Source organism: Rhincodon typus, chromosome 3 (genome assembly GCF_021869965.1).
Source record: "Rhincodon typus isolate 14 chromosome 3, sRhiTyp1.1, whole genome shotgun sequence".
Lineage (NCBI taxonomy): Eukaryota > Metazoa > Chordata > Chondrichthyes > Orectolobiformes > Rhincodontidae > Rhincodon > Rhincodon typus.
In genome coordinates this window covers 47,514,170-47,541,734 of record NC_063334.1, presented here as the reverse complement: position 1 = coordinate 47,541,734, position 27,565 = coordinate 47,514,170, and the positions used below count along the sequence as shown (strand labels likewise).

Here is a 27,565-nt window from a genome sequence, read left to right as displayed (position 1 = left end):
CCCGAAACGTTAACTCTGTTCCTTCACAGATGCTGCCAGACCTGCTGAACTCTTCCAGCAACTTTGTTTTTGTTCTTCAGACATGTCCTGTTTTCTCCTGTTTCCACTGAAATAACTACACAGAGGCCGGTTCCCATCACTAAGTCACCCTTTATTTACTAGTGTACAGTACACTGGCCATGGTCAGCCATTTCGGAATCAGTCCTCAACTGAGCAGTTTCTAATCTCCTCTTCTATTTTTTTATATGGGGCCTCTTTTGGTGCAGTGATAGTGTCCCTACTCCTGTACTGGGAAGCCTGTGTTCAAGTCCCACCTGCTGCAAAAATGTGTAATAACATTGTTATTATGTCTTAGGGACTTATCAAGTGACTTTTGAAAGTCCAAGTATACCACATTCACATCTTTTGATTTTTGCGTTGGGGAGACCTGATGTCTGTACAGTGATGATCATCCCTTGATTTGATTGCTGAACAGGTACTTAGATCCTTTTTTGTGTGAATTGTTTAGTTTAAGCTTTCCAGGGTTTTGGGGGGCTTTTTTTGAGTTATTCATTGTTAGTCCCTAAATTCTGTTCAATCTTCTGACCAACTACTAACCTTTGCAGAATTGTACAGCGTTCCTTTCAATTCAATACTAACATCACCACACACTAGGTAGTGTCTTCAGAGAGATCCATGAACTAAGAAGTTGTTTAACTGGCTATAGACCCTTTGTGTGGTTCAAATTAAAGTAACCAGTTACACAAGATAAAAGTTTAGTTTATTCCTTGTTGTCAGTTACTCTAGTAAAATGTGATAAATTTATTAGGTAAACCACAAGTCCAACTATTTTAAGTAAGGAAAAAAAGTTACATTTGCCGATGAAATAACTCCACAGAGGCCAGTTCCCATCACCAAGTCACTGTTTATTTACTAGTGTACAGTACACTGGCCATGGTCAGCCAGATCAAAGTCAGTCCTCACCTGAGGAGAATCTAATCGCCTGGTTATATTGGTCAGCCAAGGCTTTCCTTATTGGCCCAGGTTAACAATCCCAATCAAAAACCTCGTAGTCAACAAGGTCCACTTGGTTCCAATCACTACACCTACTCACATTGAATGCTAGAGAAAGCAAAGCTCAGAAAATCAGGGCTTTTGCACCTTGAAAATCTGACTTTTTTCAGAGACTATTTTAAAGCTACAATTGGCTATTTTCTTCAATTCCATTTGTCTATTCGATCATTTTGCTGTTTCAAGAAACCCTCTGAATGCATTTTACAAATTCTGCCCTGTCTAAGCCTCTTGCCGTAAGGCAGTCCCAGTCAATATTGGAGAAGTTAAAGTCAATCACTCGAACAACTCTGTTTTTATTGCATCTTTTCATAATCTGCCTACATATTTGTTCCTCAATGTCTCAGTAGCTGTTGGGGGGGCTGTAGTTTCATCCTATCAGACTGATTGCACCTTTCTTATTTTTGAGTTCTACCCATATTGCCTCAGTGGATGAGCCCTCCAATATGTCCTCTCTAAGTGCAGATGTAATATTCCCCCTAATTAGTAACGCAACTCCTCCAACCCTTTAACCTTCCTCTTTATTTGGTCCATAACAATGAAACCCTGGAATGTTGAGCAGCCAGTCCTGTCTCCTCCCTCAACCAAGTCTCTGTAATGGCCACAACATCAAAGTCCCATGAACCGATCTTGGCTCTAAGCTCATCTGCCTTACATATAGTATTCCTTGCATTGAAATAAACACACTTCAGTCTATTAGTACCATCGTGTTCATTTACTTGTCTCTGACTGCTTTCTCGTTCTGATTTACCACGTACCTTCACCTCAATCCCTCCACTTGCTGACCCGCTGGTCTGATTCCCAGACCCCTACCACTCTAGTTTAAATCCTCCCAAGTAGCATTTTCATCTGTGCAATGTCCATGTGTTTGTGCTTTATTGGATCTTTTCAAGGAGTTGATGAAGGTGAGCGATGAGGGTAGAACAGTGGATGTTGTCCACACGGATTTTAGTAAGGCTTTCGACAAGGTCCGTCATGGTAAGCTCATCCAGGAGATTAAGATGCATGGGGTCCACGGTGACCACACCTCGTGGATTCAGAATTGGCTTGCCCAATGAGGGTAATGGTAGAAGGTTATTTTTCAGGCTGGAGATCCGTGATCAGTGGTATTCCACAGGGATCCGTACTGGGACCTCCATTGTTTGTGATCTATATGAATGACTTAGATGTAAATATAGATGGGTGGGTTAGTAAGTTTGCAGACGATAAAAAGATCGGTGGAATTATGGATAGTGTAGAAGGTTGTCAGGGATACAGTGGGATATAGGATCAGTTGCAGATATGGGCAGAGAAACTGCAGATAAGGGAGATCAAATGTTAAGGAACTGTATACAGTTAATGGCAGGACACTGAATAGCATTGATGTACAGAGTGATCTTGGGGTTCAAGTCCCTAGGTCCCTGAAAGTGGCCACGCAAGTAGATAGGGTGGTGAAGAATGGGTATGGCATGCTTGCCTTTATTGGTCGGAATTGAACACAAGAGTCAGGATATCATGTTGTAGCTTTATAAGACTTTGGTTAGGCCATACTTAGAATATTGTGTTCAATTCTGGTTGCCCCATTACAGGAAGGATGCGGATGCTTTGGTGAGATTGCAGAAGAGGTTTATCAGGATGGTGCCTGAATTATAGGGTATGAATCACAATGAGAGGCGAGAAAAACTTGGGTTGTTTTCTATGGATCAGTGGAGGCCGAAGGGAGATTTGATAGATGTCTATAAAATTATTAGATGCATAGATAGGGTTGACGGTCATAATCATTTTCCCTGAGTTGAAATGTCTAAAACTAGGCGGTATGCATTTAAGGTGAGAGGGTAAAAAGTTCAAAGAGGATGGGAAAAGCAAGTGTTTTTACAGAGAGTGGTAGGGGTGTGGAATGTGCTGCCAGAGGTGGTGGTGGAGGCAGATACAACAGGGGCGTTTTAAGAGACTTTTAGATAAACACGTCAATATACAAGGAATAGAAGGATATGGACCAAGGGCAGAGAGAAGGGATTAGTTTAATTTGGCAACATGTTCGGCATAAGGAGGGGGCAAGTGCTGGGTTTTCTAAAGGCCATTAGGGTGGACAAGTCCCCAGGTCCGGATGAGATCTATCCCAGGTTACTGAGGGAAGCGAGAGAGGAAATAGCTGGGGCCTTAACAGATATCTTTGCAGCATCCTTGAGCACGGGTGAGGTCCCGGAGGACCGGAGAATTGCTAATGTTGTCCCCTTGTTTAAGAAGGGTAGCAAGGATAATCCAGGTAATTATAGACCGGTGAACCTGACGTCAGTGGTGGAGAAGCTGCTGGAGAAGATACTGAGGGATAGGATCTATTTACATTTGGAAGAAAATGGGCTTATTAGTGATAGGCAGCATGGTTTTGTGCAGGGAAGGTCATGTCTTACCAACTTGATAGAATTCTTTGAGGAAGTGACAAAGTTGACAGATGAGGGAAGGGCTGCAGATGTCATATACATGGACTTCAGTAAGGCGTTTGATAAGGTTCCCCATGGTAGGCTGATGGAAAAAGTGAAGTTGCATGGGGTCCAGGGTGTACTAACTAGATGGATAGAGAACTGGCTGGCAACAGGAGACAGAGAGTTGTAGTGGAAGGGAGTTTCTCAAAATGGAGAACTGTGACCAGTGGTGTTCCACAGGGATCCGTGTTGGGACCACTGCTGTTTGTGATATACATAAATGATCTGGAGGAAGGTATAGATGGTCTGATTAGCAAGTTTGCAGATGACACTAAGATTGGTGGAGTAGCAGATAGTGAAGGGAACTGTCGGAGAATGCAGCAGAATATAGATAGATTGGAGAGTTGGGCGGAGAAATGGCAGATGGAGTTCAATCCAGGCAATTGCGAGGTGATGCCTTTTGGAAGATCCAATTCAAGAGTGAACTATACGGTAAATGGGCCCTGGGGAAAATTAATGCACAGAGAGATCTGGGTGTTCAGGTCCATTGTACCCTGAAGGTGGCAATGCAGGTCGATTGAGTGGTCAAGAAGGCATATGGCATGCTTTCATTCATCAGATGGGGTGTTCAGTACAAGAGTTGGCAGGTCATGTTGCAGTTGTATAGGACTTTGGTTCGACTACATTTGGAATACAGCGTACAGTTCTGGTCGCCACATTACCAAAAGGATGTGGATGCTTTGGAGAGGGTGCAGAGGAGGTTCACCAGGATGTTGCCTGGTATGGAGGGCGCTAGCTATGAAGAGAGGTTGAGTAGATTAGGATTATTTACATTAGAAAGACGGAGGTTGAGGGGGGACCCGATTGAGGTCTACAAAATCATGAGAGATATAGACAGGGTAGATAGTAAGAAGCTTTTTCCCAGAGTGGAGGACTCAATTACTAGGGGTCACAATTTCAAGGTGAGAGGGGAAAAGTTTAAGGGAGATATGCGTGGAAAGTTCTTTACGCAGAGGGTGGTGGGTGCCTGGAACGTGTTGCCAGCGAAGGTGGTAGAGGTGGGCACGATAGCATCATTCAAGATGTATCTAGACAGATACATGAATGGGCAGGTAGCAGAGGGATACAGATGCTTGGAAAATAGGCGACAGGTTTAGATAGAGGATCTGGACCGGTGCAGGCTTGGAGGGCCAAAGGGCCTGTTCCTGTGCTGTAATTTTCTTTGTTCTTAGTTCTTTATAATATTGTGGGTCAAAGGGCCCATTCCTGTGCTGTACAGGTCTATGCAGTTCTTTATTTTACAAATCATGAAAATGTTCCTAATTTCCCACTTAAAGTTTAATTAGAGTTCAGAATCTCACTGAAGTCGCATTTTTAAAAACCGAACAGCAATTATTTGAGGTAGTGGGGTGGGTAAAGAAGGTGGTTGGTAAAGTGATTCTCAGACACACAGCATTGCATGTGCAAAAAGCAATTCAACTTTCCAGACATGTCGTTGGTTCCTGTTACAATATCATAAGCACGACTCCTCACGACATCCTCTGATTCTGTCAATCTGCTCTGGACAGACCCAAGTATTGACATAACTCTGCAGCTAGAAACAATACATTTTGTCAAGGCTGGTTCCGAAACTGATCTTCACATATCCCTGGTTCCAAAACTGATCTTTACCTAAAGACTTTTGCTCCTTCTATGACAGGAGTGAATGAATGTTGTCCAGGGCTGTTGATTTTGATAATGACATCTTCCAGTTCCTAATTAGATTACCTGAGGGTGCTTATCCTGTGACATTGTGCTAATGTAAAATTCCACAACACTCACCAATGTATAATGACTATTTGACAACCATATATTCACATGGTATTAACAGTCCAATTCACTGAATTTTTTGGCAAACCATGCGCTACCAATTCAAGACACGAAAGTCATAATATTAACCTGGTAGCAACAGCTCGCCACGTGCCTCTCTGGGCCTCCATCCAAGTCTGTCTTCACTACAACATCCCTGCATACTCCATTAACACTGTCTTCCTCGAAACTTTATCCAAGCAAGTTAGCAACAGAAAATAACTAGCCTCATCACATATTTGTGCCTGCTTTTGGACCACACTACTTTAGCCTTTGAGTCATACAGTCATAGACATACAACATGTAAACAGACCCTTTGGTCCAACTCGTCCATGCCAACCAGATATCCTATACTAATCTACTCCCATTTGCCAGCATTTGGCCGATATGCCCCTAAACCCTTCTTATTCATACACCAGTCCAGATGCCTTTTAAATGTTGTAATTGTACCAGCCTCCACCACTTCCTCTGGCAGCTCATTCCATACATGCATTACCCTCTGTGTGAAAAAGTTGCCCCTTAGGTCCCTTTTAAATTTTTTCCCTCTCACCTTGAACCCTCTAGTTTTGAACTTGCCCACCCCAGGAAAAAGATCATGTCTATTTACCCTATCCATGGCCCTCATGATTTTATCAATGTCTGTGAGGTCATCTCTTAGCCTCTGATGCTCCGGAGAAAACAGTGCCAGTCTATTCAACCTCTCCCTATTGCTGAAACACTCCAACCCTGGCAACATCCTTGTAAATCTTTTCTGAACCCTTTTAAGTTTCACGACATCCTTCCTATAGCAGGGAGATCAGAGTTGCATGCAGTATTTCAAAAGTGGTCTGTGATACGGACTGTGCCCAAGATGTCACCTCTAACTTCCCCACGTTCCCATGTCTTCATGTCTTTTGAGGACCTCGTCCATCTCCTGCGGTTCCACACATATATGTCCACTTTGGTCCTTCAGGGGTCCTATTTTCTCTCTAGTTATTCTTTTTCCTTCAATATACTTAAAGAATACCTTTGAATTCACCTTAATCTTCTCAGCATCTTCTCTTCTTAAAAGTTAACAAGCTATTAAATCAACCAGTGTTGTGGACATCTTCAGAAGCATTAGTGTACTTTATCCTAGATGGTGATCTTCTTATGAATCAGTGTTGAGATTCAGATTTCAATGTGCCAAATAAATCCTGTGCTTTAATGTTTATGTTAATTGGCAGTCAGCCATCTGCTGAACATCTGAAATTACGAACAACTAGCTAATTTCAATTGATAGCCCAGCCACTGTTGAGACTTTGAACACACCTTTTCTACTACTTAAATAATTTGATGTATCAAAGGCAATTAAGCTCTGGAGATTTTGTTGATACAGCTGTGCAATATTATTTTGTTATGAATGCCTGGTTGTGCTTCAAACCTCATTCAGTTCGGGGAAGACAATGATGCAATTATTAAATAGTCTAAGAGCTTTCTTTTACTTGACAGTTTTATGAGCTTCTAAGAGAACTTAACTGGAATTTGCATGTCTGTTTATTTTTACAATTTCATGAGTACCTCAAATGCTTTTTGTTACTATAAAAGGACTCCAGGGAGAGCTGGCCATTTAGATGCAAAATTGGCTTAAAGGTAGGAGACAGAGGGTGGTGGTGGAGGGCTGCTTTTCACACTTGAGCCCTGTGACCAGCAGGCTGCCACAAGGAACAGTGCTGAGTCCACTTCTTTTTGTTATTTATATAAATGATTTGGATGTGAATATAGGAGGTATGGTTAGTAAGTTTGCAGATGACACCAAACTTGGTGGTGTAGTGGACAGTGAAGAAGTTTATCTTAGAGTACAACGGGACCTTGATCAGATGGGCTGATGGACCGAGAAGCAGCAGATAGAGTTTAATTTAGATAAATGTGAGGTGTTGCATTTTGATAAGGCAAATCAGGGCAGGACGTATACACTTAATGGTAAGGTCTACCTACCATTAACTGTTGCGGAACAAAGAGACCTTGGGGTGCAGGTTCATAGTTCCTTGAAAGTGGAGTTGCAAGCAGATAGGGTAGTAAAGAAGGCATTTGATATGCTTGTCTTTATTGGTCAGTGCATTGAGTACAGGAGTTAGGATGTCATGTTGTGGCTCTACAGGACATTGGTGATGCCTACCCTTGGAAAGATGTTGTTAAACTTCAAAGGTTCAGGAAAGATTGTTAAGGATATTGCTGGAGTTGGTGGGTTTGGGTACAGGGAGTGGCAGAAGAGACTTAGGCTATTTTCCCTGGAGCATCTGATGCTGAGGGGTGACTTTATAAAGGATTATAAAATCACGAGGGCCATGGAAAGGATGAGTAGGCAAGGTCTTTTTCCCAGGCAGGGAAGTCTAATCATAGACAACATAGGTTTAAGGTGAGAGGATAAAGATTTAAAAGTGACCTAAGGGGCAACCTTTTCACAAATATGGAATGAGCTACCAGAGTAAGTGGTGCAGGCTGGTACAGTTACAACATTAAAAAGGCATCTGGATGGGTACATGAATAGGAAGGGTTTAGAGAGATATGGACCAAATGCTGGCAAATGGGAGTAGATTAATTTAGGATATCTGGGTGGCATGGAGGAGTTGGACTGAAGGATCTGTGTCCGTGCTGTACAACTCTGACTCGTATTTTGACTACAATAAATAATGTTTCAGTAGACACAGAGAGATAGTGGGGTGATGGGATATATGGGGGTAAGGAGATGAGTGAGGATATACAGGGTGACGGTGAGAGTGCCAGAAGCCTATGTATATAACTGGGCAGATGTCCCAACAAACAGAACAGGCCTTTTAACCAGCCCACATTAAAATTCACTCCATATGTTCCCAACTCAGGCCTACTTTAGCAAGAAGTGGCCCTGACTTCAACCCATCACCGCCGTCCTGTCATCAATGTGGCAATCATAAATAAGCCTTATTATAAGTCTGTCTTTTGAGATGCAGTTTAACATGTTCCATGTCCTCCACATGGTAGATAAGAAATGCACTAATGGGTTCTCCACTACATTTTACTTTCATGTGGAAAATCCATGTACAGGACTCATTCTCAGGAAAGAGAAAGAAATGTTGAATTTTTGTGTACTTTTTGAATTACCTGGGAGCTCAGGGAGCCGATAGATTCCCAATGCTTTTGCCATGACATTGCCTCAGTCAAAGTTTGAGCTGCAAACCAACAAGCATCCTTCACTCCTGCAGGATTCTGTTGTGATTGTTTGAAATTTGGCATCCTAATATTTACTCTGATAAAAGATCAACATATTACTGAATGTTTCAAGCAATGTTCAAGAAAACTCTTTGTTGTTCAGATGCATTACTCAAAGAAATAACTACACAGAGGCTGGTATCCCGTCACCGTTAATTTACATACGCACAATACATGGACTTTGCCCAGCTAGCTTACAGCCAGTTCCTCGAGTGAGGAGACTCTCTGAATCTCCTGTTTATATCTGTCAGCCAGAGCTCAATGATTGGCCCAGGTTACAGCCCCAATCAAGGATCTCATAATCAATAAGATCCATCCGATCCTTGTTCCATTCACTACATTCCTCTCCCTTGAGTCCAGGCATGCAGGCCTATCTTTTTCTTGTAGCTTCTTTGACTCTGACTCAGACACAGGTAGAGTGTACTAGACCTAAGCCTGTCTCTTGTCCCCGCAATAACTCAAGAGATTCCTCCTCTTCTTCAAGTGGGAGCAGCATCGAGGCTGCATTCATCTCGGACTCTGAGATTTCTTTGATGCTAGATAAAGGGGGAAAGACCACAATTTCTGAAAGCCTTTCTGGCTGTTCTGAGGAGCAAGGCATGTTTTGCTCCTGCCCAGACGGCGAGCTAACAGCTTTCAGGTGATCCATGTTTGTTCAGGAGCGCCTCACCTACCCAGATATTTGTATGTCACAGCTCCTGACCTTGAGTCAACCCCACCTCGTACCCATGCAGGGCCATTTCCATGGTTTCGACACCAAACTTCATCCCCTGAAGTAAACTGTCTCTCTCGCTTAGAGGAGGTAAGTGGCCGGCCTTGGCATTCCTGCTGCTGTTTCACGCTCCCCACAACGTCTGGGAATATCAGGTTTAACCTGACGCAGAGTCTTCTCCCCATCAGCAACTCTGCTGGAGCTATCCCTGTAATTAAAGGACCACCCTTCACCCAACTAAAGAGGAAGGACACTTTGGTATTGAGTGAGGCTGTCTGCTGTTTCTATAAGCCTGCTTTCAATGTTTGGATTGATGTTTCTGCCAGACCATTGGATGATGGATGGAATGATGCTGTCAAACATGCCAAATGCCATTCAACTTTAGGAAGTACTTAAAAACCTACTGGTAAAAGACGTCCTATGGTCCGTTATCAATACTTATGGGGGTCCATGTATCGTGACCGATGCTTGCAGCTTATCAATCATCATCCCTGAAATGGCAAATAAAGTCTATGCACATCCAACCACTTTGAATGGGCATCCACAATGACCAAAAACATTGTGGCCATGAACGAACTGGCATAGGTGATGTGTAACAGGGTCCAAGGTTTACCCAGCCATTCCCACAAATGTGAGGGAGCTGCTAGCTGTAATTTTTGTCCTTAGTGGCACTGTGAGCACCACCCCACCAATGTGGCTATGGCAGCATCCAATCCTGGTCACCAGACCTAATGGCTCACTAATATCTTCATTTTGGACACCTCTGGATGACCCTGGTGGAGTTTAGCCAGTATGTGGTGGCGATCTTGGGACAATCATTCTTGCTCCCCATAGTAATATGCCAAACCCTTCGGTGATTTGGTCTCGCTGGGTCCAGAAAGGTTGTCATGGTCCTTTTGTTTGCTCCATCGTCACTAGCTACTTTAGTTTTGCTAGCACAGGATCTTTTTGCATCCATTGTCGGATATTGTCAATGGTGACTGGAAGGGTGTCCAAAAAATTTAAAAGCAAAATAAACTGTACAAGGGGAAGCACCACCAGTGATGTATCTGCCATCTGCATTTGCCACTTGGCCTTCTGAAAGGTGTTCCAACTTTGTAATTGTACACACTGAGATTAAAGGCCCACTGCTAAATTCGACCAGAAGCTATGGGTGGCATGGCCTTGTCTTCTTTAAGTAAGCCTAGCAGGAGTTTGTGATCCATTACTATTACAGATTCACTTCTGTAAAGGTATTGGTGGTACTTTCTCACGCCAAGGATGACCGCCAAACCTTCCTTCTTTATCTGGGTGTATTTATGTTCGGCATCAGCCAAAGTCCAGGACGCATATGCTATCAGGCACTTCTCTCCATTTGGCCACCAGTGAGTCAATACTAACCCGATACTGTACAGGAAGGCATCGCATGTCAGCACTATCTCTCGCTTGGGTTCATAGTGGGCCAACACTTTAAAGTGTTTAAGACCAACCACTTAGCTGCTTTTTCACTTCCCTAAAGGCTACATCTTGGCTACGCAACCATTTCCAAGGCTGACCCTTTTTCATCAGCGGGTGTAAGGGTATCAAAATCCTGGACAGGTTACGTATTAATTTCCTGCAATAATTAACCAACTCAAGAAAAGACCTAAGCTCCCGGACACAGGAGCTGGGGCACCTTTGCTTGTCCTTGCTTTATTTACCGATGGGTGAACCTAGTCTTGACAAGTCTACTCTAAAACCTTGCCCACTCTGTAGCCCAAGTAGATCATTTGGGGTGTCTGGAACTCACATTTTTCCCTTCTAAGGCATATGGATGCCTGAGAGAACTGTTTAAGCACAATGTCCAAGTTATCCAAGTGCTCTTTATTGCTCTTCCTAGTTACTAGCATGTCATCCAGATAAATGGCACCCTGAGGTTGTTCTTGTAAAATGTTTTCCATCATCTGCTGAAAAAGGGCGCAGGCTGATGATCCCCCAAATGGTTGTCTTGTACCCTTATGGGTATTAATTATGGCATACTTCTGGGACCCCTCATTTAGTTGCAATTGCAGGTAAGCTTGGCTTGTGCCCATCTTCGAATTAGCTTCACTGAGTGCATTGAAAAGTTTAGTCATCACAATACAGCTCCATCAGGTATAAAGGTACCTAGAACAGATACTGAAGATCAAATTCCTGGGAAACAAACAAATAGAAAAGTAAAGAAATAAATAGGCCAGCATTTATAGGTCATACAAATAAATAAGAAAAATAAAGAAGTTAGAAGTTCAGAATATCAGTCTTTCCGACCCAGTCCATGCCAACTCATGCTCTTGAGGGACCTCCACCTGTGCCAGACTCATCAACGTAGGAGTTACCCCACTTTACGTGCTATCTCTTTGCTGCTGAGCCCACATTCACCCCACAACCAAGAGTCTCTGGCTCCCCTGCCAGACACAGCCACTGCTGGGCCACGAGTCCCACTCGGTTGCAGATGTCACCTTGCCGGCGCCGCCATCTTGAAAAGTCCACTGCTGCTGGCACTGCTGTCCCTTATTGCTGGAAGAGCTTTGCTGGTGCTGCCACCGGCCCTGACACCGGGAGAACAACCTTGCTGCAGTTGTCACCGACCCCGACACAGGGAGAGTGACCCCCCCCAACTGCTGCCACTAACCCCAATGCTAGGAGAATGCACTCACTGCTGCTGCCATAGATTCTGAATGGTGAGCTTTCACACTAGCTGCCACTGCCTCCTATTGCCAGAAAAACAAACTCGCTGCTTTCTTTCATTAGGAGAAGCCATGTCAGCTACTCTGCTTATGGCCTGTTCTCGCCGCCATGGCAGTGCTGTTGGCCAACCTGCCACAGAAAAGAAAGACCAAAAGAAAAGGAAAATAAAGCCAAGAAAACAGTAGTAGTAGCAAGACTAAAACAAAGGAGGACAGCAGACGGGAGCCGATAGGCTCTGGGCAAGAGTCCGCAAACAGCCCTGTTACTCTGCTTACATCTTTGTGAAGAATAGTGTCCCAACCGTTAAGTACACATCCTCTATGCAAGGGACTGGGTATTTATGCAGCTGTGAGAAGCAGTTTGCCATTTACATAAAATCCCCACAAAGGCAAACCAAGCCATCAGGCCTCACAATCAGTACGATCAGCACTGCCTATTCGCAGACTGTACTGGTTTGATGATTCCTTCACTTTCCAGCTTCCTAATTTCTGCCTCTACTTTTGCCCACAAGGCAAAGGGTGGGCCTTGTAGAATCACAGAATTACTTCCTGGTCAACATGTAAGGTGGCCTTGGCTCCTTTGATAGTCCCTAGGCTTTCCTTAAAAAGGTTTTGTTACTTAATTAGGACTTCACTCAGCCAGCCATTTTCTCATCAAAAAAATGTTAAGCCAATCAAGGTGAATCTTTCTCAACTAATTCTGTCCCATCAAGCTTGGGCCTGAGCCTTTTATTACAATCAGTGGTAACCGCATCAACTGCTTCTCATAGGAGACTGGAATAGAAGTCGGACCATTAATCTGTAACAGTTCCCTGATATACATTCTCAGTCTGGCTGAGATCCTGTGCAAACTTAAGGATTGGAGTCTAGAGTGAAACTTGTTAAAGACTGGTTTCTGCAATCACTGGTACAGCTGCACCGATACTGACCTCCATGAGAATCGGGTGACCATTTAACTAGATATTTATTTTGATTGGTTAGGATTTGGATGTTGCTAAGCAATTTAGCTGTTCCCAACTACATGTAGGTGGACTTTCCAGGGTGGGTACTCTCTTGGATACTGGCTTATAAAGTTCTCTTACTCAAGTCAGGCCTTGTAGGATGCCTTTGCTGTCTCCACTCCACATACCTACCCGGATCCTGAAAAATCATTTTAGCCACTTGGAGACAGTAAGTACTGCAGATGTTGGAAGTCGGAGTGTATATGTGTGAGGGTGGAAAAGTACAGCAGGTCAGACAGCATCCAAGGAGCAGGTAAGTCAATGTTTTGGGCCGAAACTCTTCAGTTCTGACAAAGGGTTTCGGCCTGAAAGGTTGACTTACCGGCTCCTTGAATGCTGTCTGACCTGCTGTGCTTTTTCAGCCTTATACCTATACACCCAGAACATTTTAGCCATTTGCTAAGGCTTGGCTTTGTTTTGGGGTTTTGTTGTGGGCTGACTTAGGGTCCTTCTGCTCAGGATATACGTTTCGAGGCTCTGCATAGAGCTCACCAAGCTCAATCAGACAAGTGAGGATGTCAACTTCCAATGGGATGCCCTATTGCTCACATAGTCCACTTGCTGCATTTTCTAATGACCAAGCCAGTTTAAGTCCAGTTGGGCTAGTAAGTGCTTTTGAATTGTTATGTCATTAATCCGACATACCAAACAAACAGTCTTTCAGTATCTCATTCAGGGTTAACCCAAACTCACGTGCCTCTGCCAGTCATCCTGACCTCATCAAAAATCCCAAAATAGATTCCCCTGGTATTTGAACTGCTGAATAAAATGATAGTGTTTCAGAATTAGAGGAAGCTCGAGGTCATAATATTCCTTAACTAAATCCATCAATTCTTGAAAGGTTTTGGTATCTGGAGCCTCCAGGTAAGTTTGGCTCCTAATAACCAAAAATGCAGTGTTTCTGTCAAAAGGATTACTCATTGTTTTTCATCTGCCCAGAAAAAAAAACACATTATTTCCACATACTGGCCCAGTCTTTGTCAACAGGATTGAACAAGTTAAGCTTCCCAAATAATGGCATGGTGTCATAAATGCTTACCCCCCACCCCACTCAAAGATGACTGTTGAGCAAAATTTTCTTCAGCAGCATACTGCCCTACTCTCATCACCATTGAAATAACTGCACAGAGGCCAGTATCCTGTCACCAAGTCATTCTTTATTTACATAGACTCTGACCAACCAGCTTAGAGCCAGTCCCTAGATTGAAGAGACTCCCTCAGTCTCCTGTTTATATCTGTAAGCCAGGGCACCCTGATTGGTCTGGGTTAACAGCCCCAATCAATGATCTCATACTCAATGGATCCACCTGGCCCTCTCCAATGACTAAACCAACTAAGTAATTAATTAAAGTGAGCATATAAGAGCATTAATATTTTTAAAAACTAAGGAGAATAAGAAAAATAACTTTAAAAAGCATTAAACATAGGATAAGGAAAGGTAAGGTGGAATATGAGTGAAAAATGTAAATCCAAAGGAGCAAAGTATTTTGTAATTCTGATAATTTTGTAAAGCAAATTGAGACCCCTTACAGTTGAGGATTGTCAACTTTGCATTTTTATTCATTCACATAATGTGGGTATCAGCATTACTGTCCATTCTAATTGCCTCTAAGATAGTGATGAGCCACTGTCTCAAATTGCTACAGTTAATGTGGTACAGGTGTACATTTTCTGAAGGCAAGTTTCAGAAGTAATAGCCAGCACTAATAAAGGAACAGCAATAAAATGGTGCATGTCATGGAGGTGAACCTGCAGATGGTGATGTTTCATAACATGACTAATAACAGGTAGTGTGTAATGGCAACCTATGTGATAACAAGACCTGGTGTGTGGGGTAGGGGGCTGGGACATGGGAGAGTTTAGGTCCTAAAATTATTGAACTCAATATTGAGTCCAGAGGGCTGCAGGGTCCCCAAGTGGAAAATGAAGTGCTGTTCTTCCAGCTTGCGTTGAGCTTCACTAGAACAGTGCAGCAAGCCAGAGACAGATATGTTGGTCAGAGAACAGGGCAGTGCGTTAAAGTGACAGGCAACGGACAGTTCAGGGTCTTTTTTGTGACCAGAATTTAGATGTTCTGCGAAGCAGTCACCTAGTCTATGCTTCGTTTCCCCAATGTAGAGGAGACCACATTGTGAGCAGCGAATGCAGTAGGCTAGATTCTGGGAAGTGCAGGTGAAGTGTTGCTTTACCTGGACGGTATGTTTGGGCCCTTGGATACTGGGGAGGGAGGAGGTAAATGGGCAGGTATTGCACCTTTGCCGGTTACAGGGGTAGGTGCCGCAGGGCTGTGAGGGGGTGTTGGGGGTGAAGGAAGTGTGGACCAGGGTGTCCCGGAGGGAACGGTCCCTGTCGAAGGCGGACAAAGGAGGGGAGGGGAATATGTGTCTGGTGGTGGAATATGTTGCTGGAGGTGGCAGAAATGGCGCCTGATGATCATCTGGATGTGGATGCTGGTGGGATAATCGGTAAGGACAAGGGGAACCCTATCGCTGTTACGGGAGATGGGTCGGATCTGGTTGAGGGCTCTATCAACCATGGAGCTGGGGAATCCTCCGTTGAGGAAGAAGGTGGACATTTCGGAGGCTCCCTTGTCAAAGCTGGCCTCATCTGAACATATAAGGCAGAGATGGAGGAACTGAGAGAATGGGATGAAGTCTTTCCAGGAAGTGGGGTGTCAGGATGTATAGTCCAGGTAGCTATGGGAGTCAGTGGGTTTGTAGTGGATATTAGTGGCCAGTCTATCCCCTATTACCAGGCCTTGTTACCACACAGCCTGCCATTACACAGTACCTGATATTAGTCACTAATAGTCCTCATTAACAACTATTCACCCTCCCAGCTTGATCATTATCAACTCTTTGTCTGTCCAACTGCTCTTCTCTCTCTTTAGGCTCTATCCTATCATTTACTCCCTACCCCACTCCCTCCGCCTTTTTTCTGCATATAAACTAACATTTTCTCAGCCACCATCAGTTCTGAGTAAGGGTCACCGGACCTGAAACATTAACTCTGCTTTTTTCCTTCACAGATGCTGCCAGACCTGCTTAGCTTTTCCAGCAACTTTGCTAATATAGGTCAAATTACCATGTATGTGGAAAAAGAAAAGATCGTTAGAAGTGGCGAGAGAGAGAATATCTTATTTTGAGGTACATACATGATGCATGAAGAACTGTAAGTGGATTTATGAAATTAGAAACAAGACAATAAATTGGATTAAAAATTGGTTGCATGTTGGAAATATTCGGTGTTGTCTTATAAGATTCCATGTAAAACTGTTCACTGTCTATTGAAATAACTTCAATATAGATTGACACCACTGCCTCACAATCTATACACTTTCCTAAAATGGCAGCTATGATTAATCTACCTAGTGAAAATACAAAAGGTTATGGAGATGGGGTTATTATTGTACAAGGTAATGTTGCCATAGTATTACTAGACCATAGGGCTACTTTCTCATTAGAGAGTGTCGACTGGTGGTGGTTTAACATGACGATCACCACATCTCAGGCAAGGGGAGAGGTTGAGAAGGAGTCCTTCATGATAACCCCAGCTGGTGCAAAATTGAACCTATGTGTTGGCATCACTCTGAATCATAAAACATCAGATGAGGATATAGGATACAAATGAAAGACAGAACTCAGTACTCACTAAGAATTGCATTTGGGAAAATAATGATAGTCACTGTAATAGTGAAACTATGAATGTCTGCTCTATGCTATAAAATTGCAAGCGGGATTTAGTGAATATTAAAGACAGCTGTTCAGTTTGTTATAATAATTACATAAAACTCTCCTCCATAGATGATAAGAGCTAAAGAAGCACACTAATAGTATTAGAAATTAATTTTGTTGGATTTGAAGGACCAAGAGTGACTCCCATGTCTCCTCAAAATAATTTTGCTATTGCCACATATATCTGCTCTTGCCCACTCTCTAAACTTCCACCATGATCGAGATGCCCTCATCCCTGCTGCCACATTTTCTGCTGGCCAGAGTAACCTGATGTTGTTCAACCCAGGGTCATCTGATATTGTGCAGCCTTTAACCAACAAACAGCATCAAGACACCCATATTTGAACCTTAAAATTTGCTGTTCTAATGCCAGGGCTTTGAAAATGTGGTTGCTTTTTGCAGTTAACAATCACATATCCCTGCTAATTGGTTGCAAAAAGTCAATATTAACCTGATTTCTTGAACAAATTTAATTTGTCTGCAGCAAACTGATGCCAATTCATGAAAGTTTTAAAGTAGTAATTTAAATCCAGCCATGTAAGGCCATAGAACTAACATGAGTTATTGATCAAATCAACATTTATTAGATTAAAACTGTTGTCTAAAAATAGGTCTTAAGATGACAAACCCTGCTTGGAATGAATCTCAACAAAAACCACTCCATCTTTCTCTAGACATCCTTTGCGAAGGCAAGCTCCAGCAGGAGATGTGTGACAGTCTCTATCCCATCCTTCAGGCCCCTACATCCCAGCCTCCCCTGTAATCGCTTTGAGGGGAGCATGCGGTGGTGCACAGAAGTGAGGAATAAACAAAGAATTTCCCTCAAAATGGGAAATGCTTATCAGAATAAATTACTGTTGTGAAACATTATATGACGCATTTGTTATCCTCTCAACATTTCACCTCACTACTGGAAATTCAAAAACTTTACACCACTACTACAATTATTGTTGTACAATCATTCAAACAATTCACCTAAAAATGGTCCATGTAAAACTGATCTGAAGTATGTACAACACATGTGATTTCCAATAGAAACATTAAAAACTTGAAAATCTTCAATTAGCTTCTGGAAAGAAAACAATTTTTGGTTAATTTATGTTCAGTTTTTGCGGTTTCCATGTTTTTTGGGCAACATTGCAGACATATAGCTAAATTCTTAGGGGGCAGAGGGCACTGCCTGTACTGGCAGCTCTTCAGACAGGCCACTCTTCTCAGTTTAAAAATCATGGCTTCGCTTTTCTTTCTATTATGCTTTATACTGGAATTGTATGCATTGGAAATGTGCTTCTCAATATACAATTGTACCTACAAAGAAATTTGATGTTACAATTCAAGTAGAATATAGAGATAATAATTTTACAAAATTAGTTTCATTAGGGATAAGAAGTCTTGCTCATTACATAAAACAAATTGTAGTATCTGTTTTAAAAAGTCAGAAGCATCAATTCAACATTGTTTTACAAATATTTATTTCTATAATCACGTAAACAAAGCTCAACTTCTAGAAAGTCTTAATTTTAAAAAGTACGTAAATCACAGACTAATATGCATGGAGATAACAAGGTGTAGAGCTGGATGAACACAGCAGGCCAGGCAGCATCAGAGGAGCAGGAAAGCTGATGTTTCAGGTCTGGACTCTTCTTCAGAAATGAAGGAGATGTGTGACAGTCTCTACAGTCTCTTCTTCATTTCTGAAGAAGGGTCCAGACCTGAAACATCAGCTTTCCTGCTCCTCTGCTGCCTGGCCTGCTGTGTTCATCCAGCTTTACACCTTGTTATCTCAGACTCCAGCATCGGTAGTTCCTACTATCTCCATTATGTATGGAGCTATGCATACATTTTACTTCAAGTTGATAGTGTTACCTAAACACTGTGAAATAAGAATTTTGTAACTGTTTGCTATCCAGCTCCTTCTCAACAGATCCCATTAGTCATAACCAGGCAAAGTGGCCTCACCTGCAGCACTAGAACTTTTCAAAAAGGAATCTGCAGATATTGTATTTTGAAAATTATGAATCACATTCAACATTCTATGTTTAAATAAAAATTTCATCACCAAAAATTTCTTTCTTTCCCCATTGTCAACACATTCTGTGCTGCAGTATGATCATGAACCACACAGAATGTCAGCCCATCTTAGCTAAACTTTTTTCACTTCAAAATATACTTTATTCATAAAAATATATTTATATGCATACATGATCAAGAAAGCAGTTCAGCAGCATACAGATAAACAGAAATTGGGGTTTGACTCTATCCAACAACAAACAAAGGTATTTCTTAGTTGTACAAGACTATATTTACATTTGAGACACCAGAAGGGTATGATAACCGAATGGACACCCATTTTAACTTCAGTAGAAAGACCTTAGATGGTGGCTTTTCCCACTGCGCCTTGGTGGCAGTTGCACCAAGCTTTAATGCATTCCTCAACATGTAATCCTGGATCTTGGAATGCTTCTGTCTACGACACTCAGTTGAGGTCAACTCCTTGGCTTGGAAGACCAGCAAGTTTTGGGCAGACCAAACCACGTCTTTCACCAAGATGATGATCCTCTGGGCGCAGTCCATGTCTGTTTTGGTGTGAGTCCTGGGAAAGAAACCATACAGCACAGAGCCCTGCATCACGGAGCTGCTCAGAATGAACCTCAACAAAAACCACTCCATCTTTCTCCAGACTTCCTTTACGAAGGCAAACTCCAGCAGGAGATGTGTGAGAGTCTCTACCCCACCTCCCAGCCTCCCCTGTGGTCGCTTTGAGGGCAACATGCGATGGCACACAGAGGTGAGGTTTACACAAAGGATCTCACATGTAGTGCCTTTCTTACCACCAGCCAAGTGATGTCTTGGTGCTTGTTGGAAAGTTCTGATGAGGCATTCTGCCAAATGACTTTGACAGTCTGCTCAGGGAACAACCTGACAGGATCCACCTTTCATTTTCCCACAAGTTCTTGAGGATGCTATGTATTGACCACTTCCTGATGGACTTGTGGTCAGAACTGTTTTTCTTTGCAAATTTCTCCATGAAAGGCAGGTGATACAGAACAGTCCAACTACTTGGAGCATTCCAGGACAATGAGGCCAGGCCCATCCTTTGCAACACCAGGGAGAAGCAGAACTTCAGTACATGGTGACACTTAGTGTTTGCCTATGCACAGCTTGATGCAGCCGCACACAAAGGTGGCCATCAGGATAAGGGTGGCGTTGGGTATGTTCTTCCCCCACTTATCCAGAGTTTTGTACATGGAGTCCCTGCAGACACAATCCATTTGACATGTCCAGATGAAGTGAAAGATATCTCAGGTGATTGCAATGGCGCCATTTCTGGGAATGGGCCTGACCTGTGCCACATTCAACAACAGAGTACCTCACACCTGATAGCCAGATTTTTACTTGTAATGGAGACGCAGCAGTGCTCTGAAAAGCTCAGGGTTTGCATCACCTTGATGACATGCTGCTCCCAAGTTCTTGCACACACCCTGGTTCTTCCAAACCATATTCCCAGCTCTTTGAGTTTTCTGCCCTGACATTGAAGGATTTAAAGGATCAGTCAGCCCAGTTCCCAAAGAACATGGCCTCGTTCTTGCCTTGATTTACCTTGGCTCCCTAGGCCAATTTGAATGGGTTGCAGATGCCCATGAGTCTATGCACTGACAGCAGATGCAAGCAGAAAATGGTGACGCCATCTATGTACAGGAATGCTTTGATCTGTAGGGCTCCGCTGCCTGGAACCATCACCCGTCTCAGGCTCGCATCCTTCCTGATGGACAAGCAAAAGGCTCTATACAACACCCCAACAAGGCAGAAGAGAGTGAGCTGACTCTGGATCTGGATGGGAAACTTTCTGATTCCTACCCATTGGTTGATACTGCACTACTGGTTTTGGACAGCTCATCTCACATGTAGGTGTGTGATGTCCTGTCAAAAGCTTCTCCTGGTCCAGGCTGATGAGGCAGTCATCCACACCCCTGTCTGCACGTAGATGATCGTAACCCTAAGGAGCGCGAGGCTCTCACAGACCATCCTGCCTGGTACAGATCAGGTTTGGTAAGGATGTATCACTGATCCCAGAAAAGATCTGACTCAGTTGGCAATGACACCAGAGAGGATTTTGTAATCTGCATTCAGCAATGAAATTGGCAACCAATTTCAAATTACCTCCCTCTCCCCCATCCACTTGTTTTGAGGGGCGTGGCAGGGTTGATGATAACTTTCCTCATGGATTTGCACATGCTACCTGTCAGAAACACATCATTGTACACCTCCAAGAGGTCTTAGCCAATCAAGTCCCACAGAACTAAATACAACTCAGCTGCTAAGCCATTATTTCCAGGAGTTTTATTCTTCCGAGGACTCAAGGGCCTTGGTCAGCTCATCCAGACAGAACAGCTGGTTCAGCCTCTCCTGCGTACTGTCATCTAAGACCTCTGTGATAGAGGACAGGAAGGACTGGGAGACAGTGCTGTCTGTGGGCTTTGTGTCATACAATCTGGCATAAAAGGATTTGCTGATTCTCAGGATGTTAGTGAGCCATCATCATCTTCTTCAGACTGCTGAGCACACAGCTTTCCTTGTGCAACTTAGGAAAGAAGAAACTTAAGCACGTCTCAGCCTGCTCCACAGTGCAGACCCTGGACCAGAGGATTATCTCGGAGGCCTCCGAGGCAAAGAGCGAGGCTTTCTAGCTCTTCACCTCCTGGAGATCATCTGAGACACTGACCCCCATCGTCTGGAGTAGGAATGCCTTTATGTCTTTCTGGAGTTTGGACAGTTTCCCTGCCTCTCCCACCTTCTGAACCCCTTTGAGGATAAAGAACCTCTTGATGTGCCCTTTGACTGTTTCCTACCAGTCTGCTGGAAACTCAAAAGAAAGGCTTCATGGTTCTCCAACCTGTGAAATCCCTTTCGAGCTCCACAATGTTTTCTGGGGTCAACAGTTTCACTTTCAGCTTCCACGTTCCCTTGCTGGCCCATTGGTCATCCTGTAGGTGACAACTGGCCAGCAGGATGCAGTGCTCTGAGAAGAGCATTGGCTTGACAATCAGTGGATCTGAAGGAACAGGACACAAACAGGAAATCCATCCATGAGCATATCGCAACCAAGTGCATCTATGCTGTGTTTTTTCTGCAGGGGTGAAGAAGCCGTTGTGCAGCTTGGCAACTTTACTCATTTCTAACAGGAATCTAGTCATGGCATCTAGTTTGCTATCAGCCCCTCCACACTGTCATCTGCATTGGTCATGCAGTTGAAGTGTCTAGCTGGAATGGCCAACCTGGACATCGCCAGCAGCAATGGGAGCTACTGCAAGATGACCAGCCGCTCACTCTTTACCCCTGGGGCACACATGTTAATTAGTCTCAGGGGAGTGTTTCCATACATAACGTCTGCTATGAGGAGGCACCCACTCTCCACCTCCTTAATTTCGGAGATGGTGAAGTTGCCTCCTCACAGCAGAATACACAGGCTAGAGGAATGGCAATCATTTCCCCCCGACCAAATCAAAGGTCCATGGGCCCATAAGCTTGACCATTTCTTGTAGCTGCTGAGTTGTGGTATCCCACACTCCTGCAGAAACAGGAAGTATGATTTGACATAGGCCAGGTAAGCCTACATGGAAACAAATTGCCTAGTAGATTTATTGTTACGCATGTTAATACTGGCAATTTTAAAAACCATTTTGAGAGTTTATAGAAATACCGGTAGATCCAATATCCGTTCACCCATGGTCTTGTTCCTGGGGTTTCCCTGCATTCTATTGGTGTAGGTGAACTGTTTGACACTCTCAACATTGAGGTAGCCATCCTGTTCCTCCCTTGGGGGAGTGTCCTGATGCGGTGTTAATCAACCTACATTGAGGTACAGGTTGGAATGGTGAATTTTAAACAGGTTTATGTCTCACTGACCTCCGATATGTATCATAATTTGCAGTTGTACATTGTGCATAAGGAATTTTATTCACAGATTGAAAACACAAATATTCAAGAAGGCTTCACATCTGATTCATAGATACATCATAATAGAGTGTTCAATCTTTTCTTTCCTGAAGTTAGCAGGGTACATCCTGCCGATGAAAACTTTTAAAGTGAAAATTAACATTCTTAAATCTTTATTTCCAGAAAGTTTCTGAGAGAGTTCCACATTAAAGCTTGGAGAAGGACATATTTAGGATCATAGAATAAGTAAATAAGTGCCAGATATACAATAGCACAGAAAGATGTAAAGCTAATTAATCAGGAAGATTAGAAACAGGAGAATGTGCGAAATGGTAATATTTTAAGTGGACTGCAGGAACAGTAGAATTATCAGTACAGTAACACATCATTTTTTGTCACAGATAACCACACAAAAGTAATAACACTTATACAGTAATGACATATTTTGAAGATGACACACACTTCCCATCAACAAACATAAAGCTTTCTATTTTCACAAGTTTTGGTGATAGGAGTTTGCCTCCAACTAGATATTTTTACTGATGTGGCAACGTTTACATTATCTCCCACAACATTAGAAACTAGGAGTGGATATTGAGGTTTCAAAATATCCAACAGACATTTGTTACAGCTACTATTCTGAACAAACATTACATTAGTTGAGCACATTAATGTCTGGGCTATTATCAAGCTATTATTGTGTGATCCAGAGTGACATTGAACAGCACGCTTCCAGGACCCTTTCATGCTTCAAATGATCCTAAATAAAATGAAGTAAGCAATCTTTATACCTTCAGGTCATATGTGATAATATCATGACCATGCATCTTAAAAGGTGTTCTGACCATGCGACATAACACAACATTTGGTCAAGCTATTGCATTGACATTTTCCTCTGCAAATTGCAATCTCAACATCTTCTATTTGATTTTTCTTTGTGAACTGCTACAGCATAGTTGTTAGCTCTGCACAGTGCAGCAACCTACTTGTCTCTCAACACCATTAAACAATGTGATTAAAACATTTATGACTATCAATAATAACAATAATACCACAGAATTTAGCGGTATTCCATATATTCAACATTACTGCAGGGTACAGATTGAGTAGGTGCTCATTTGTTAAAAAATTGATTTGATGCGATGTGTTTGAACTACAACTGAACTACACGTGGATAAAAACTTGGAATAAGAGCCTATCCACTACATAGAAGCAGATGAACAGTAGGAGGGGATTGAAGAAAAAGAAAACATTTTATGGAATAAAATTGTCATCTGAAGATTATGTAAGGCAAAGTTAACAGGAGAAAAATGTTCCTTTTTGTGCCATAACAATCAAGCTCTTCTTTTTCCCATCCATCATAAAACATAATAAATATGCCAAGAAACAAGTTACAAATTTTGATTTCCTTCAGTAAAAACATTCAAGTTAGGCATGCCTTTTCACATCTTCGAAATGAACATTTTTTCGATTTCACTGTCAAAATATACAGTACAATTGGAGGTGTTCTTGCCTATTGCTATTCATGTTTTTTGTCTCTCCTTTCTGATTTGTGCACCGTTTTACAACTTAATGTCACAGTAAGTGTAAAATCAATTCAACCAAAAAGACAAGCATCAATATAAAGGACAGTCTGAAATGAAATTCTTGTTTTACCAAAATAGATTAATTACAAAATTATCAATAATCTAAGTCTCAGCAGAAAGTGGCTTAAATCCAAGGAAGCACATCATTATTATGCTGAGCCTAAGTTCAAAATCAATCACATTTTCTTATTAACAATTTTTGTAAATTCAGTAAAAGCTTAATAATGCTTCAGTTTCTAATTAAGCTTAATGTGACATTTTATAAAAAAGAAAACATTGCGTCACTCATGTTAGATCTTGTTTTGGACTTCACATAAAGCATAATTGAAGGCCTTATACCAATTATTTCAAATAATTTCTGATATTTATCCCCAGTAAGGAGAGTGTGGAAAGGAAATGGAAAGCAGACATGTGCAAACCCAATCTTACTGGTGAGAAACAGACATTAATGTTTGCAGGTATCTTGTTTAAAAAGATATAAATTAATGCTGCAAGATCCTTAGCATACATCCACTGCAGTTAAGATCAAACCTTTCCCACTTTTCCTTACTGCTGATGGAAAGCTGGAATGTACACTGAACAACAACTGCTTTGACACTGACCGTCAAACAGAAATATCACATCTGATGTCCAAAATCTTGGTTAAAGAAGCAGATTATACAAAATGTAAAGCTGGATAAACACAGCAGGCCAGGCAGCATCAGAGGAGCAGGAAAGCTGACGTTTCGGGTCTGGACCCTTCTTCAGAAATGGGGAAGGGGAAGGTGACTCTGAAATAAATAGAGAGAGGGGGAGGCGAAGGTGAGTAAAAGAGCAGATAGGTGGAGAGAAGACGGACAGGTCAAGGAGGCGGGGATGGAGCCAGTAAAGGTGAGTGTAGGCAGGGAGTTGGGATGGGGGTTGGTCAGTTGAGGGAAGACGGACAGGTCAAGGAGACAGGGATGAGGCTGGTAGGTGGGAAGTGGGGGTAGGGGTTGGTCAGTGAGGTGGGAGGAGCGGATAGGTGGGAGAAAAGACGGACAGGTCAAGGAGGCGGGAACGAGCTGGGCTGGTTTTGGGATGAGGTTGGGGGTGGGGAGATTGTGAAGCTTGTGAAGTCCACATTGATACCATTGGGCTGCAGGGTTCCCAAGCAAAATATGAGGTGTTCCTGCAGCCTTCGGGTGGCATCGTTGTGGCACTGGAGGAGGACTAGGATGGACATGTCGTCCAAGGAGTGAGAGGGGGAGTTGAAGTGGTTCGTGACTGGGAGGTGCAGTTGTTTGTCACGAACCGAGCATAAGTGTTCCACAAAGCAGTCTCCAAGCCTCCGCTTGGTTTCCCCAATGTAGAGGAGGCCACATCGGGAACAGCGGATACAATATGCCACATTAGCAGATGTGCAGGTGAACATCTGTTTAATGTGGAAGGTTTTCTTGGGGCCTGGTATGGGGGTGAAGGGGAGGTGTAGGGGCAGATGTAGCACTTCCTGCGGTTGGTAGAAGATGGATAAAGGAACAGATAGGATGGAAGGCGGATAAAGGAGGAGATAGGGTGGAAGGTGGATAAAGGGTCCAGACCCGAAATGATGCTGCCTGGCCTGCTGTGTTCATCCAGCTTTATACCTTGTTATCTCAGATTCTCCAGCATCGGTAGTTCCTAGTATCTCTCAGATTATACAGAATGTCTTGAAGAAGGAGCAGGAACCAGAGAGATAGAGATATGTAAGGTGTGACTTCTAGAACTTTGGTGCGTTTGTAATCCCACTTGTAGTTCAAAGACCTGCTCCAAACCAATCTTTTTAACAAATGAGCAAGATTTGAAGTAATTAAAGATAAATGAAATTTATTAATGATTGCACAAGGATTCAGAACTAGTTGAGTGCAATTTTTTCACAAGGTTATATTTGGAGAAGATTACAGAGATGGGGGCTGGTGATGACAAATTTAAAATCATGAGGCTATTTGACCAGTAGCCAATTTGAATCAAACTTATTACATGCAACGACACAGGCAGCAGAGATATCAATGACTTCATGTTTATGGAGGGTAAGGATTGTCAGAGACCAAACAGCCAGGAGTACTTTGCAATAGTCAAGTCTAGAAGTGACAAAGACATAGAATCATAATCCCACCCAGACCCAGACACATCCCTCTACCGTATCCCAGAACCCCACATTTACAATGACTAACCCACCTAGCCTACCCTGAACATGAGGGGCAATTTCAGCATAACTAATCCACCTAACCTGCACATCTTCGGCCTGCGGGAGGAAACTGGGGCATGTGCAAACTCCACACAGACTGTCACCTGAGGTGTCTGGAATCAAACCTGGGTCCCTGGTGCTGTAAGGCAGCAGTGCTAACCAGAGATCATCAGAGAATACCTACACTGTGGAAACAGGCCCTTCGGCCCAACAACTCCACACTGATCGTCAGAACATCCCACCCAGACCCATCCCCCTATAACCCACCTAATCTCCACATCCCTGAACACTACAGGAAATTTAGCATAGCCAATCCACCTAGCCTGCACACCTTTGGACTGTGAAAGGAAACCAGGGCATCCAGAGGAAACCCACGCAGACACGGGGAGAATGTGCAAACTCCATACAGACACTCGCCCAAGGGTGGAATCGAACCCGGGTCTCTGGCGCTGTGAGGCAGCAGTGCTAACCACTGAGCCACCATGCCACCATGAATATTTTTGCAACAGAGGAGGTGAGATGGGAAGGGGGGGTGGTGGGTGGTGTGGCAATGTTAGGTGAGAGATGGAAAGACATTAGTGACAGAGTGAATATGTAGTTGAATACAAAACCAAGTGAATAACCAAACTGGCTTAATCTTAAATGGTTGTGAGAGAGGGATGCAATTGGGAATGGAGTTTGGCGCAGAGACTGAAACCAATGACCATAGTTTTCCCATATTTAATTGGAAGAAATTTCTGTTTATCTGGTATTCGATGTTGCATTGGCTGTCTGTTAATTTCGCTATAATGGAGAAGTATAAACAGCTGGGATCAAATGAATCTTTAGAGGAGTATAACAGCACTAGGATACACTCAAGAGAGCAAAAAAAGGGACGTGAGATATCTTTGGCATATAGGGTTAAAGGAGAATCCAAAGAGATTCCACAAATATATTAAGGGAGAAAGAGTAACTAGGGAGAGAATATAGCCCCTTAATGATCAAGGCCATTTAAGTGTGGAACCACAGGAAATGGGTGAGATACTAAATGACTACTTTGTGTCAGTATTTACTGTGGAGAAGGATACGGAAGCTACAGAACTTGGGGAAATAAACAGTGATATCTTAAAAAGAGACAACAAGGTGCAGGGCTGGATGAACATAGCAGGCCAAGCAGCATCATAGGAGCAGAGAGGCTGACGTTTCGGGCCTAGACCCTTCATCAGATGAAGGGTCTAGG

General features: G+C 43.0%; 2 protein-coding genes and 1 long non-coding RNA gene across 8 annotated transcripts in view; 1 reads left to right on the top strand and 2 right to left on the bottom strand.

The window, feature by feature from the left end:
* The window catches only part of auh (AU RNA binding protein/enoyl-CoA hydratase), a 941,118-nt gene that overhangs the window by 590,226 nt on the left and 323,327 nt on the right, over window positions 1–27,565 (bottom strand). The gene's annotated exons all lie outside the window — the stretch shown is intronic.
* ror2 (receptor tyrosine kinase-like orphan receptor 2) overlaps window positions 1–27,565 on the bottom strand; it is a 343,404-nt gene that overhangs the window by 151,467 nt on the left and 164,372 nt on the right. The gene's annotated exons all lie outside the window — the stretch shown is intronic.
* On the top strand, window positions 12,964–17,391 carry LOC125482834. The gene is made up of 3 exons (XR_007261815.1): window positions 12,964–13,073; window positions 15,933–16,075; window positions 17,313–17,391. It is a non-coding gene; the product is annotated as an uncharacterized LOC125482834 (long non-coding RNA).